General features: G+C 46.8%; 3 non-coding genes across 3 annotated transcripts; 1 reads left to right on the top strand and 2 right to left on the bottom strand.

Annotated features, from left to right (window-relative positions):
- Positions 1–1,402: 1,402 nt before the first annotated feature.
- TRNAV-CAC (transfer RNA valine (anticodon CAC)) lies at positions 1,403–1,475 on the bottom strand. The gene has a single exon. It is a non-coding gene; the product is annotated as a tRNA-Val (tRNA).
- A 4,623-nt stretch (positions 1,476–6,098) lies between these two features.
- Positions 6,099–6,172, top strand: TRNAT-UGU (transfer RNA threonine (anticodon UGU)). The gene has a single exon. It is a non-coding gene; the product is annotated as a tRNA-Thr (tRNA).
- A 1,790-nt stretch (positions 6,173–7,962) lies between these two features.
- On the bottom strand, positions 7,963–8,048 carry TRNAL-UAA (transfer RNA leucine (anticodon UAA)). Its single transcript has one exon. It is a non-coding gene; the product is annotated as a tRNA-Leu (tRNA).
- Between the last annotated feature and the right edge of the window lie 5,915 nt (positions 8,049–13,963).

The raw sequence follows: 13,963 nt of genomic DNA, 5'->3' as shown, positions 1-13,963 counted from the left end.
AGATTTCTATTGGGATGACTCCTGCTCCCCAATGGCTCTTTTATGATTCACCATGGACCACCCAGAGAGATCAAAGTCCTGCAGAACAAACAGCCCCATGGATAGTATCATGAAGTGGTGGCAGCGGGGGGAAGGGTTTCTCTTCCAGAGGGGAAGTGCTGTGTTTTGTGTAACACCTCCCAGGTGTGTGATGCATTGACAAGGCAGCTGCCTAGAGCTCCCACATGAGCTCATTCTCTTTGACCTGCTTCTCTTGTTATTTCAGAACCAGCACGAGTGGGAGTGTGTCCCTGTCACTTCACCAGCTAGAGAACAGGCTCTGTCTGCATCCCATCTTTGATTAATCCCACTTTTTAATGTATTCCTATTGTGATACTTTCCCAGTTCTCTGCCTCATTCTAACATTCTGGTCAGAGATTGACTATGGGGAGGAATGGACTAGTTTGCATGACATTTGGTAAGTTGCCATAGTAGGTGATTGAAAACTCTGCTGGAGGTGGGCAAGAGCCTGTTACAAACATAAAATAGCTAAGCTTTACCAAACGTACCTGTTACACATTCAAACCTTCCTCTATACACAAAATAGAAATCAACAGCCTCTGGAACAACTCTGACATCATACTAAAAAAGGCTAACAAAGGATGTGCTGTCGTCATCACGACTAAGTTGGAATATGAACAAGAGGCTGCTAGGCAGCTCTCTAACTCCACATTCTACAAGCCATTATCCTCTGATCCCACTGAGGATTACCAGAAGAAACGACACCATCTGCTCAAAAAACTCCAGGCTTATTCACCCTGTATACTGGCACAGCAGTGAAGGCCAGAAAGGAGCAGCGGTTCTCACTGGAACATGTCCACCCACTGCTCACAGGCAATTCCCAGGCCCATCACAGCACACTATCTTGATGAGAAAGGATCCCACTCGGCTTAACCATTGCTTCTTTTCCTTCCACCTAGAACCCTGCTTCTTTTTCTGGGCTACAAGTAGCCATCCCTGGGATGCCAAGAGGCAGGCACAGGATTCTACCTCCCAGCAGCCAACCGCACCACCCCTGGCTTTGGTAGAACGAACGGTGACGCTCTGCTAACCCCACTGAGACACTTAGGTTCTGCCCTGTCTTCCTCAGCATGACTTTCCTCTTTTGTCCTATTCCTGTCTCACTCCCTCTTTTGGCAAGTCACGCAAAGGAGGGCAGCCGGAAGAGCCGGCCTCCATAGCCCAACGACCAAGGGCAGACGAGACCAAGCCACAAGGCTCCAAAAGGTGACTGGCCCAGACCCTCTAGATTTCTCAGCTCATTTCACCACCCTCTGTCCTGCGGGGGTCGGGGTTACCCCAGGGACAGGCCAGTGGTAGAAGTAGGAGCGCCTTGCTGGAAGCTAGAAAAAGTAAGCCATCATGTTTCTGCCTGGTTTCGAACCAGGGGCCTTTTGCGTGTGAGGCAAACGTGATAACCACTACACTACAGAAACTCTGTCACAGAGCTCTGCCCCTCCCTTCAAATTCCATCCACTTGGCTGGCTCTCACCCTGGCACACACTGATGGGCAGACCTGGAGAAAGTGGCGGCAGCCCTTCGGTAGGTCAGCTGGGAGAGCAAAGGACTGGAGCCGGCACTCAGGAAGTCGTCTTTATGTCTCCCTTGTGACTCCAGCTTGAAGGAGAGCTTCTTTTTCTTCCCCTTGATGAGAAAGAGCAAGAGAAGAAAGAAAGCTCAGGTGGGCCACCTGGGTGCACAAGCCCACGCTGTCTTTTCCTGCTGCAGAGCCCGAAATGAGGGACTCATGGTGGGTAAAGGCACCGCTGCACTTCCAGAAAACAGCCCACCCCTGCACACAAAGGGACAAAACAACATGCCAAAGCCTGGGATTGAAGCAGGGACCTTTAAATCTTCAGTCTAATGCGCTCCTGGCTGAGCTACTTTGAGAGTTACTAGGTTTCTGTTTGGCCTGCTGTTTCTCTGTCTGGGATGTTTTTGTCAGCCATGGCACACAAAAAGAACCTCACTGTGAGTGGCCCACGAAGGCAAGATGAATTTTTGCCTGCCTTGCTCAGCTTGACTTGCTTTCTCACCCCATTCCTGTCTTAGTTCCTGGGTTACTTAGTGGCTGAAGGCGACTGGGGCCTAGCGGCACTGGGAGGAAGTTGGGCAGCTGAACCCTGCTGGCAAGAATCCTGCTGCCACTTGGCACCCCAAACTGTATTCCCGGCTTTACCTACTGGCCACCAGGGACTTGGTGCCCAGCAGCACAGAGGAAGGAGGTGGACAGAGCTACCCTCGCCTTGAAGCTCAGGATCATTAAAACATATGTTCAGTCTATGATGGCCAATGAGAGACCGACATCACTTGTTATTTTATCACTTGAAAATGCCATTGGCCAGTCTTTGGATCTCTCTAATGCTGCGCTTCAGTTCATGAGGACAAAGTCGAGAAAGTGACCTTTGAACTAAAGGACTCGGGTTAACAGTCAAACGCTGTTTCTCACTGTAACACTAGTTAAGACTGGTCCACCCTGTGTTGGTCGCCATTCAATTTCTAGATCTTAGTACATTTCAGTTACTGTTAAAATTAAAAAAAAAATTCTATATCCTTCAAGGAAATAAACTTTTGTATTTGATTATTTCTGGCATGAATAAAAACAGATGTACAGATCCTAGCCTGCAAATATATTACCTTATATGACAGAGAAAATAATGCATACAAATTCTGCATCAAAATCATGAAATGAGTTGCAAATGCAATAAAAATAAAATATTCAGAAGTTTAACATGTGAGGGGGGGCACCGCAGACGCTTCTTGCCTGGTGTGCCTTTTGATCTAGGGGAAGCCTGTCAGGGAGAACAGGAGTTAGTTTCACATACCTATTTTCAGGCTGTAATCTGTGGGCACCCTGCCCTGTGGGAGGGATGCCAGTAGCCCAGACTCAGGGCTGGAACAAGCCCCTGTTTTAGGGGGAGGCTGCATGGTTTAGAGCAGGGGTGGGCAACCTGAGCCTGAGAAGGAGCCAGAATTCAGCAGTGTACATTGCCAAAGAGCCACAGTAATATGTCAGCAGCCCTGCATCAACTCCACTCCCCCAGCTCTCACTGCCTCCCGCCCACCGAGTGCCCCGCCGATCAATGTCTCCTCCTCCCTCCCCGCACCGCCCGATCAGCTGTTTCGTGGCATGCAGGAGGCTCTGGGCGGAGGGGAGAGGAGCGAGGGCACGGCAGGCTCAGGGGAGTGGGCTGGAAGGGTTGGAGTGGAGGCAGGGCCTATGGAAGAGCCAGAGGTTGAGCAGTGAGCACCCCCGGCACATTGGAAAGTTGGCATCTGTAGCTCCACCCCGGAGTCAGCACCTATAGAAGGAGCCGCATATTAACTTCTGAAGAGCCGCACGTGGTTCCGGAGCCACAGGTTGCCTGCCCCTGGCTTACAGCAATCTGATGCCTCAAACAATCTGTCTCTCCCAAAGTGTTGGATCTGCATCCCCAGAAGGCTCCTGCACTGCCTCTCCCCTTTTCACAGTCTATAGAAAGGAGCAGCATAAAGGGTTAGTGATGAGCGACAAGGTACAACATGGGTGGCAGAGGCTACAGGATCCCAGAGTGTTTGCCTGTCTGGGGCATTTTGAGTGAGATCTCAGGGACACATTGTAAGGCAGAATCCCAGGAATATATATGAAAGGAGCATAGGACCATAAGGACGTAAGAACAGCCATACTGGGTCAGACCAAAGGTCCCAATAGCCCAGTATCCTGTCTTCCCATAGTGGCCAATGTCAAGTGCTTCAGAAAGAATGAAGAGAACATGTAATCATCAAGTGATCTATCCCTTGTAGCCCATTCACAGCTCCTGGCAAACAGAGAGAAAGAACACCATCCCTATCCATCTTGGCTAATACCCATTGGTAGGCCTATCCTCCATGAATATATCTGGTTCATTTTTTGAACCTTGTTATAGTCTTGGCCTTCACAATATCCTTTGGCAAGGAGTTCCACATGTAGACTGTGGGTTGTGTGAAAAAATACTTCTTTTTGTTTGTTTTAAACGTGCTGCCTATTAATTTCATTTGGTGGCCCCTAGTTCTTGTCTTAGGAGAGGGAGTCAATAACACTGCCTTATTTACTTACTCACACCAGTCATGATTTTATAGACCTCTAGAATATCCCCGCTTGGTCGTCTTTTTTCCAAGCTAAAAAGTCCCAGTCTTATTAATCTCTCCTCCTATGGCAGATGCTCCATACCCCTAATCATTTTTGTTGCCCTTTTCTGAACTTTTTCCAATCCCATATGTCTTTGAGGTGGGACAACCACATCTGCATGCAGTATTCAAGATGTAGGTGTACCATGGATTTATATAGAGGCAATATGATCTTTTCTGTCTTACTATCTATCCCTTTCTTAATGATTCCCAAGATTCTCTTTCCTTTTTTGACGGCCGCTGCACATTGAGTGGATGTTTTCAGAGAACTATCCACCGTGACTCCAAGATCCCTCTCTTGAGTGGCAACAGCTATTTTAGACCTCATCATTTTATATGTATAATTGGGATTACGGTTTCCAATGTGCATGACTTTGCATTTATCAACATTGAGTTTCCTCTGCCATTTTGTTGCCCTTTCACGCCGTTTTGTGAGGTTTTTTTGTAACTCTTTGCATTCTGCTTTGGACTTTGAGTAATTTTGGATCATCTGCAAATTTTGCCCCCTCACTGTTTACTCCCTTTTTCCAGATCATTTCTGAATATGTTGAAGAGTACTGATCCCAGTACTGACCCCCTGGGGGACACCACTATTTACCTTTCTCCATTTTGAAAACTGACCATTTATTCCTACCTTTTAACCAGTTATTGATCCATGAGAGGACCTCCCCTTTCATCCCATGACAGCGTAATAGAGCAGAATAGGGTTTCCTTGGCAGGGGGAGTAAACTGAGAACATATCAGGAGGTTGTACACATTTATTGTCCTGGTGAAAAAGTGTGTCTGATACTCAGCCTTTGCTGCTCCTGCCGGCTGTGACTGCTGAGGACATTTTCCTTCTCTCCTCCTGGGTCTCTCTTCTGCCAGATTCTTGGCCAGTGCGGCCACCCTGCAGGCGATGGCAGAGCAGTTTGGTAATAGGCTGCCGGACTCACCACATAAGAGTGCAGCTGCTATAGCACCTTGACTGATCATGGGCCACATCCTGCAGCCCTGGCAGCCCAGGATAACCTCCCACTGATGGCAACGGGAATTTAGCCTTTGTAACTAGCTGCTTGTACCTGAGGTCTCAGCTATGAAGTAAGCTGGTGGCACACACAGCTTCATCCAAAGAAGTGAAGGATGTAAGCAAAAGAAGAAAGTTGGCCACCTGGGGAGCTGCTGCAGTCCCATAACCACAGCTGGAAGGGAGAAGAGGAAAAACTCCCTGAAGTGCTCAAAGCAGCACCGAGAAAAGGAAGTTTGTCAGTGAGATCAGTAGCAATAAATATGAAATGAAGGACTGCTTTCCCCTCTGTGATGCCATGTTTGAATTATGTTACTTTATGATGAGATAAAGCTTGAAAATATCCTGCTCTAATTTCAGGATGGGTCTGTAACCATAATCATTCTCTGTGGGAAGTGGCCTCCAGATAATAATCTTTGGGAAGAGCTGGCTGAAGAGCCTTCCTACGAACCAGGAGATCATGGCTTGGCCTGCCAGTTCTTCCTTGCTGAACCTGGCTTGTCTGCTAGGCTCCTCTTTTTGTATCTCTTCTCATAAAAAGAAAAGACCTCACAGCACAATCCTTGTAAGTGCTCGTTCAGGACGGAGAGAGCTTCCTTGTGGCGAAGCCTTGGAAAGTGGCAAATGGTAAGTCTGGAGCTGATGGAAAGTTACCATGACTCAGAGTTGAATTGAAGTTGCTGTGACTGAAACCCAGAGCACTCAACACTCTAGGATCACAGCAGCTTGTGGGAGAAGTGCATGTTAGAAGCCTTCTGTCAACTCAGCTGTGGCTTTCCATGCACAGAAAGCCAGCCCACTCAAGGTCTGCAAGTTTTGTGGGAAATGGGGAACGTCTGTACTTTGGCATAGGAAGGTGTTGTCTTGGACCATCAAGGGGAACAGTTGCAAATAAATAGTCGAGGAAGGCACCATGGCTTAGTAGGTTACAGCACCTGTCTTGTAAACAGGAGATCCTGGGTTCAACTCCCAGTAGTGCCTTGTTGTACAGCTTTTGTCTCCTCTGCTCATGTTTTCCTCTGTCTTCCTAGGAAACAGAAGAGACCTCCCTTGGCAATGTAAGTAATTGCTTCCTAAGGAAAAGGCTTCTTTGCAGAGGAGCGTTGGAGAGAATCAAATCACCAGCCTGGAGTTGATGAAAAGGCTATTGGTGTTGGGAAGGAGGTTGCTTTGACTGCAATTGCTATGACACCACAGCCTGTGTCCCATGCCCATGCAATTCACTAGAAATGTCTATGCACAGAGACCCTTCTAGAGGGTTCCCTGTAGGGCTTGCAGGAAATGGAGAATTACTGTCCTTTCACCTTTCATTTTATTGTTGATGAAAGATGGAGCAGTTACGGGAGAAGTCCCAGAGAGTGGCACTGTGGCAGAGCTTGCCAATAAACCTGCTGGATAAAGAGCAAATTCAGGATCCAGCATCCAGTGCTGCCTTGCTGAACGTGCCTCCTCTTGTCACCTTTTGGTCAATCCTTTTTGTTAACAGAGAAACCCACCTTTGACTAGCCATACCCATGCTTGCAAAAGGAACAGGTCTTTTTGCTGACAAGTGTTGAAAGGAGGCATCGGATGAACATGGAAACAACGTACAGGTTGCTGTAACTCATCTTGCAGTCACGGCTGTTGAATCTGGGCTGCCTCTTACAATACTGTGCTAGTGACAAGTAGCAAAACCCCTCCAGGTGCTGTGATCACTTGGCCAACAACATGCCGTGACACACTATGGACACACTATGGTCCATGTTAAAGAGCTTTCCCTCAACCCTCCCGCTTCCCAGGTTCTTTTCGGGCAAGCAGCAAAAGGCCAGAAGTCCAAAGCACAGACAATGCAATGTTTATTGGGGTTAGTTTCCAAGCAATCATATTTCGGAGCCCTTCACACCAGTTGGGCTTATCTCTATACGCCAACAGAGTCTGTTCCCCAGTTTTCCCTTCCAAGGTCTCATGCCACAGAGCATTTACCCTGTATCCCCCTTCCCAGCTCTGACGCCGCAGAGCCTTGTCTCTTTCCCTGTTTCCCGTTCCCCCCTTAGCAAGCATGATTCCAATTTCCCCTCCACTTCCTGTTTGACCCCAGTTTATATAATAATATTCTCAGCTATACCTTAACCAATCATTTTACTGAAATTTAACTCACCAATCCTAACATACTGTAACATAATTCTCTAACCAACTATATCCCACTACCTTAATTAACTTACGTCTACCAAATTAATTATACAGCAGAGAGAAACAATTCGCGAACCAGACAGATTAACAATAGAAAACTGGGGGGCATAAAGATAAAACATACAGAAATGAGGGTTTCACAACCACAACCATTGATAAGTGATTTCTTGCCAGACAGGATGCTGGCAAACTACGTTTTCTTTAACCATCTTAAGATCCGTTCCTTTATCTAGTGGTGATGGGCACTCTCTGGACAGGATCTTCTTCCTAACCGCTCAATACCACCTTATTTCAGTGTGTCTGGTTTGGGATGTGACAATGTGACCGTACGCTTCCCAGCTTATGGCTGCCCCTGCTGCTTAGCCAAAGAGCTTAGCCTAAGAACAGGGTCTCCGACTATCCTAGTGAGAGCAGGCCCATACACAGGTGGACTGTGGTTTTGATTATTCATTTTTATATCCCTGTAACTAGTTAAGTGATAAAAATACACCTAAGTGCTATAGCAGTCTCACATGTAGATGGAGCGAGGCCAGAGCTGGCTCCGGTTCGCACTGTGGATGCTCACACACAAAAACAACAGCAAGACAACACGCTAACGTTTCTGTAGTTGACAGGATTTGAACCTGCGTGGGGGGGACCCCCACAAGGGATTTTAAATCCATCACCTTAACCACTCGGCCACAACTATTTGATGGACAGCTGCTTAGCTACACTATGATTCTGTTCTCACAGAATTATCCGTTCAAATTGCTTGCTCAGACCAGCTTCCCCAGCACAAGTGTGTCCATGGCGAAACAGAGAGAATTTCTGCCCATTTCTCTTCCGGCTGGAGCATGATCGGAGTATGTTTGTGGTTATGACTTTGCAATAGATTGTTGTTCATTCCCCACTTCGACAAGTCAGACAGTCCCTTTCCTATTCAAATCTCCAGCACATCGCTTCAATAGCAGGGGTCAGGATTTCTGTGGGGCACTGTCAGGGATGCAGGTAGCTACATCCCCTCTGTCTGACCACTGCCATTGCAAGAGAGAAGGTTTCAAAGGAATTGAATGCCCTGGCTCAGACAAGAGACACAGGGAGGTTTTACTGGTTTCAGAGTAACAGCCGTGTTAGTCTGTATTCGCAAAAAGAAAAGGAGTACTTGTGGCACCTTAGAGACTAACCAATTTATTTGAGCATGAGCTTTCGTGAGCTACAGCTCACTTCATCAGATACATACCGTGGAAACTGTTCATGGATCTGTGCAAAGGAAATTGTGTTTCTGTGTGAAATTGAGGAGGGAAATAAAACATTCACGTGGCGGCCCAATGCCCAAAGGAATGTGGGTGAAGGACTCGGGCTGAGAAATGATTTAACGGGTTTGTATCAATTTCTTGCCCTGATTAAAAACTATGGCTAAAAGGCAGCCTTTGTTGTTAGTACTGCTACCTGTGTAGGGACACCCGGGTGGGTGTCAAGTCCATGGCCTTAACCAGGGGTAGTCGATTATTTTATCAAGGTCCAAATTTCTTGGTCAAGGTATAGTCATGGTCTAGATTCCAGAGAAAATAATACACTGATGATAATAAGTATAGAAAAAATTTTGCAATCACTATGGGCATAACTGTGATGATTGTAAAAAGAAAAGGAGTACTTGTGGCACCTTAGAGACTAACCAATTTATCTGAGCATAAGCTTTCGTGATCTACAGCTCACTTCATCGGATGCATACTGTGGAAAGTTTAGAAGATCTTATATACACACAAAGCATAAAAAAATACCTCCTCCAACCCCACTCTCCTGCTGGTAATAGCTTATCTAAAGTGATCACTCTCCTTACAATGTGTATGATAATTAAGTTGGGCCATTTCCAGCACAAATCCAGGTTTTCTCAGCCCCGCCCCCCCACCCACACAAACACAAAAACTCACTCTCTTGCTGGTAATAGCTTATCTAAAGTGACCACTCTCCTTACAATGTGTATGATAATCAAGGTGGGCCATTTCCAACACAAATCCAGGTTTTCTCACCCCCCCACACACAAAAACTCACTCTCCTGATGGTAATAGCTTATCCAAAGCGACCACTCTCCTTACATTGTGTATGATAATCAAGGTGGGCCATTTCCAGCGCAAATCCAGGGTTTAACAAGAATGTCTGAGGGGGGGGTAGGAAAAAACAAGGGGAAATAGGCTACCTTGCATAATGACGAAGCCACTCCCAGTCTCTAGTCAAGCCTAAGTTAATTGTATCCAATTTGCAAATTAATTCCAATTCAGCAGTTTCTCGCTCGAGTTTGGATTTGAAGTTTTTTTGTTGTAAAATAGCGATTTTAATGTCTGTAATCGTGTGACCAGAGAGATTGAAGTGTTTTCCGACTGGTTTATGAATGTTATAATTCTTGACATCTGATTTGTGTCCATTTACTCTTTTACGTAGAGACTGTCCAGTTTGACCAATGTACATGGCAGAGGGGCATTGCTGGCACATGATGGCATATATCACATTGGTGGATGTGCAGGTGAAGGAGCCTCTGATAGTGTGGCTGATGTTCTTAGGCCCTGTGATGGTGTCCCCTGAATAGATATGTGGGCACAGTTGGCAACAGGCTTTGTTGCAAGGATAGGTTCCTGGGTTAGTGGTTCTGTTGTGTGGTATGTGGTTGCTGGTGAGTATTTGCTTCAGGTTGGGGGGCTGTCTGTAGGCAAGGACTGGCCTGTCTCCCAAGATTTGTGAGAGTGTTGGGTCATCCTTCAGGAGCGGTTTTAGTTGGGGGCTGAAGGTGACGGCTAGTGGCGTTCTGTTATTTTCTTTTTTAGGCCTGTCCTGTAGTAGGTGACTTCCAGGAACTCTTCTGGCTCTATCAATCTGTTTCTTTACTTCCGCAGTTGGGTATTGTAGGTGTAAGAATGCTTGATAGAAATCTTGTAGGTGTCTGTCTCTGTCTGAGGGGTTGGAGCAAATGCGGTTGTATCGCAGAGCTTGGCTGTAGACCATGGATCGTGTGGTGTGGTCAGGGTGAAAGCTGGAGGCATGTAGGTAGGAATAGCGGTCAGTAGGTTTCCGGTATAGGGTGGTGTTTATATGACCATCGTTTATTAGCACTGTAGTGTCCAGGAAGTGGATCTCTTTTGTGGACTGGACCAGACTGAGGTTGATGGTGGGATGGAAATTGTTGAAATCATGGTGGAGATCCTCAAGGGCTTCTTTTCCATGGGTCCAGATGATGAAGATGTCATCAATATAGCACAAGTAGAGTAGTGGCGTTAGGGGATGAGAGCTGAGGAAGCGTTGTTCTAAATCAGCCATAAAAATGTTGGCGTACTGTGGGGCCATGCGGGTACCCATAGCAGTGCCGCTGATCTGAAGGTATACATTGTCCCCAAATGTAAAATAGTTATGGGTAAGGACAAAGTCACAAAGTTCAGCTGTTACTCTGAAACCTGTGATGATTGTGTCGTGTTTCACTCTATATCTTGTGCCACCGCCTTTCCCTTTAGTCCTGTCGTTTACCAAGGGTAAAAACTAAACATCTCTTCAGACACAAGGGAGTGTTTGTGTTCATTCCTGCGAGCTACACAAGGGTTTGATGTTGCTGCTTTCAATCCTCCAGCTCTTCCGGGACAAGGAACAATTCAGGCTGTCACTAAACTGAAGGAGGGAGATCATTTTTTGACAGGGAGAGGGATGCCTCCTCTGAAAGGTGTTTGTCTGGCTGGCAGCCCTGGTTCCCAGGTCTCTCTTGAGGGAAGAAAGTTTTGATGTAAAATACTAAAACTTTTAAGGTAGAGGAGGGAAAGGTGATGGCCACATGATGGGGCCGGTCTGAACCACAATATGGTTCTTTCACGTGGGATGACTCTGAACACTGACTGATCTCCATGCCCTTGGATTTGAAGAGATGTTTAGTTTTGCACTTGGTAGACTACAAAGCTGAAGCAATTTTATGGATGGTGACACCATGATTGAAGGGTTATTTAATGTTGTAAAAATTGGTAAAAACACTTAGCTTAAACTTGAGCTGCCTGTTATTAAAGACTGATTTCCCCACGTCAGTTCCATCAGCTCTTCTAGTATTGCCCTGGGTTGTCTCATGCCTCGGTGGGAAGTAAAGGGAATCATCCCATGCTGCCCTTGGCTCCAGGCTGATTTATCCGGGAAGGGGATGTGGAATTGATTTGTTTGCTGTTGAGAAGGGAGCCAGGCCAGTTCTCAGGGAACGAGAACTCCCAGCATCTTTAGCAAAGCTTTCGACACGGTCTCCCACAGTATTCTTGTCAGCAAGTTAAAGCAGTATGGGCTGGATGATTGCACTATAAGGTGGGTAGAAAGTTGGCTAGATTGTCGGGCTCAACAGGTAGTGATCAATGGCTCCATGTCTATTTGGCAGCTGGTATCAAGTGGAGTACCCCAAGGGTCGGTCCTGGAGCCGGTTTTGTTCAATATCTTCAGAAATGATCTGGAGGATGGTGTGGATTGCACTCTCAGCAAATTCGCGGATGATACTAAACTAGGAGGAGTGGTAGATATGGTGGCAGGTAGGGATAGGATACAGAGGGACCTAGACAAATTGGAGGATTGGGCCACAAGAAATCTGATGAGGTTCAACAAGGATAAGTGCAGGGTTCTGCACTTAGGATGGAAGAATCCAATGCACCGCTACAGACTAGGGACCGAATGGCTAGGCAGCAGTTCTGCGGAAATGGACCTAGGGGTGACAGTGGACGAGAAGCTGGATATGAGTCAACAGCGTGCCCTTGTTGCCAAGAAGGCCAATGGCATTTTGGGATGTATAAGTAGGGGCATAGCCAGCAGATGGAGGGATGTGATCGTTCCCCTCTATTGGACATTGGTGAGGCCTCATCTGGAGTACTGTGTCCAGTTTTGGGCCCCACACTACAAGAAGGATGTGGATAAATTGGAGAGAGTCCAGCGAAGGGCAACAAAAATTATTAGGGATCTGGAACACATGAGTTATGAGGAGAGGCTGAGGGAACTGGGATTGTTTAGTATGCAGAAGGGAAGAATGAGGTGGGATTTGATAGCTGCTTTCAACTACCTGAAAGGGGGTTCCAAAGAGGATGGTTCTAGACTATTCTCAGTGGCAGAAGATGGCAGGAGAAGGAGTAATGGTCTCAAGTTTCAGTGGGGGAGGTTTAGGTTGGATATTAGGAAAAACTTTTTCACTAGGAGGGTGGTGAAACACTGGAATGCATTTCCTAGGGAGGTGGTGGAATCGCCTTCCTTAGAAGTTTTTAAGGTCAGGCTTGACAAAGCTCTGGCTGGGATGATTTAATTGGGGATTGGACCTGCTTTGAGCAGGGGGTTGGACTAGATGACCTCCTGAGGTCCCTTCCAACCCTGATATTCTATGATTCTATGATTCCCAGCCCAACCCAGGCTGCTGCCCTGTCCCAGCCTCTGTTCCCCTGGGGGCCCTGCATGTCTGACTCGAGAGCATGCGGGGAGCAGCAGCTGACACAGAGCAAGTGCTAGGAGCTCAGCACCAGAGGCTCCCTGCTCAGGAGAAAACAATCAGTCCCCGTCCCCACCCCAGGACAGCAGCCAGGAGCTAAGGGCAGTGCCGAGTGGGGGTTTCTCTTTTTTCTCTTCCTGGAGTGAGCAGGCACCTGGGGGGGTTTCTAGCAGAGCAGTTGGAACTGAATTGGGGAACCAGCTTTTAATAACGGGCAGCTCAGGTTCAGACTAATTTTGTTATAATTTTCTTTATGACGTAAAAAAAATCAAAACTAAAAGGGCAACAATTATTGGAACTCTTCTGTGCTAGTGTTCCCTGCCATAGGATGAAACGGCTTTGTGACTTTTCATGATGTGGGAGTCAGGTTCCCTCACTGTTCAGAATCAATGTGCACAGAAGAAGCCTTTTGTGTTTCATTTCTTGTGTTTCATTTCATTTCTGCTGCCATCGTGTGGCCATTTCCTTCCCCTCCTTTCTGTCCAAAGTGCAGAGCTCAGTTCCTCCAGGGAGAGAGGGAAATCTTTCTTCTTTCCTTCCTAAACAGCCCCTTTCCTTGGATTACCCTTTGCTGGGATCTGGATGGGGAACAGCCGTTTCTGAGGATTCATCTAACACCATATATGGTGTTGATATATAGATTTTACAGCCAGACTAGATCACTATGTACATCTGCTCTGACAAAGGAGCTCTGCGTTTCTGGTCTAAATGGAATTATTTGGCCATTAATTCTATCGGGAGGAAGGGGTTCTAGTTACCTGTGCCCTGTACCGCTAAGGGATTGGGGCAACGCTGGAGAGATTGAAGAGTGTGGAGCTCGGGAGCAGTGTGTGCTCCAAGGAAAGTTGTTGTTGTCCTCTGGTAACAGAGGGCAGGTGTGGTGATTTTGTAAGCCGTGGTGTTTCTATATATATAAAGTGTACTAAATCTCCAGGTTCCAACCCATCCCTTGTCTGGGCTATCCAAGTCGCTCTTTGTTGAGTCTGTAGCTCAGTGATCGAACTTTTGCCTGCCTGGCAATGGGTTCCTCCTTCAAATCCCAGTGCTTCTGTTTATAAACTTTTTTGAATGAAAATTGATTTCCTTACCCCTCTCCAGTATGATCAGGAATGATGCTTGTAATAAATTTAAAAACTCAGCATTTTACT

The sequence above is a fragment of the Eretmochelys imbricata genome, chromosome 28, assembly GCF_965152235.1.
Source record: "Eretmochelys imbricata isolate rEreImb1 chromosome 28, rEreImb1.hap1, whole genome shotgun sequence".
NCBI lineage: Eukaryota > Metazoa > Chordata > Testudines > Cheloniidae > Eretmochelys > Eretmochelys imbricata.
This window is presented reverse-complemented; position numbering and strand designations above follow the sequence as displayed.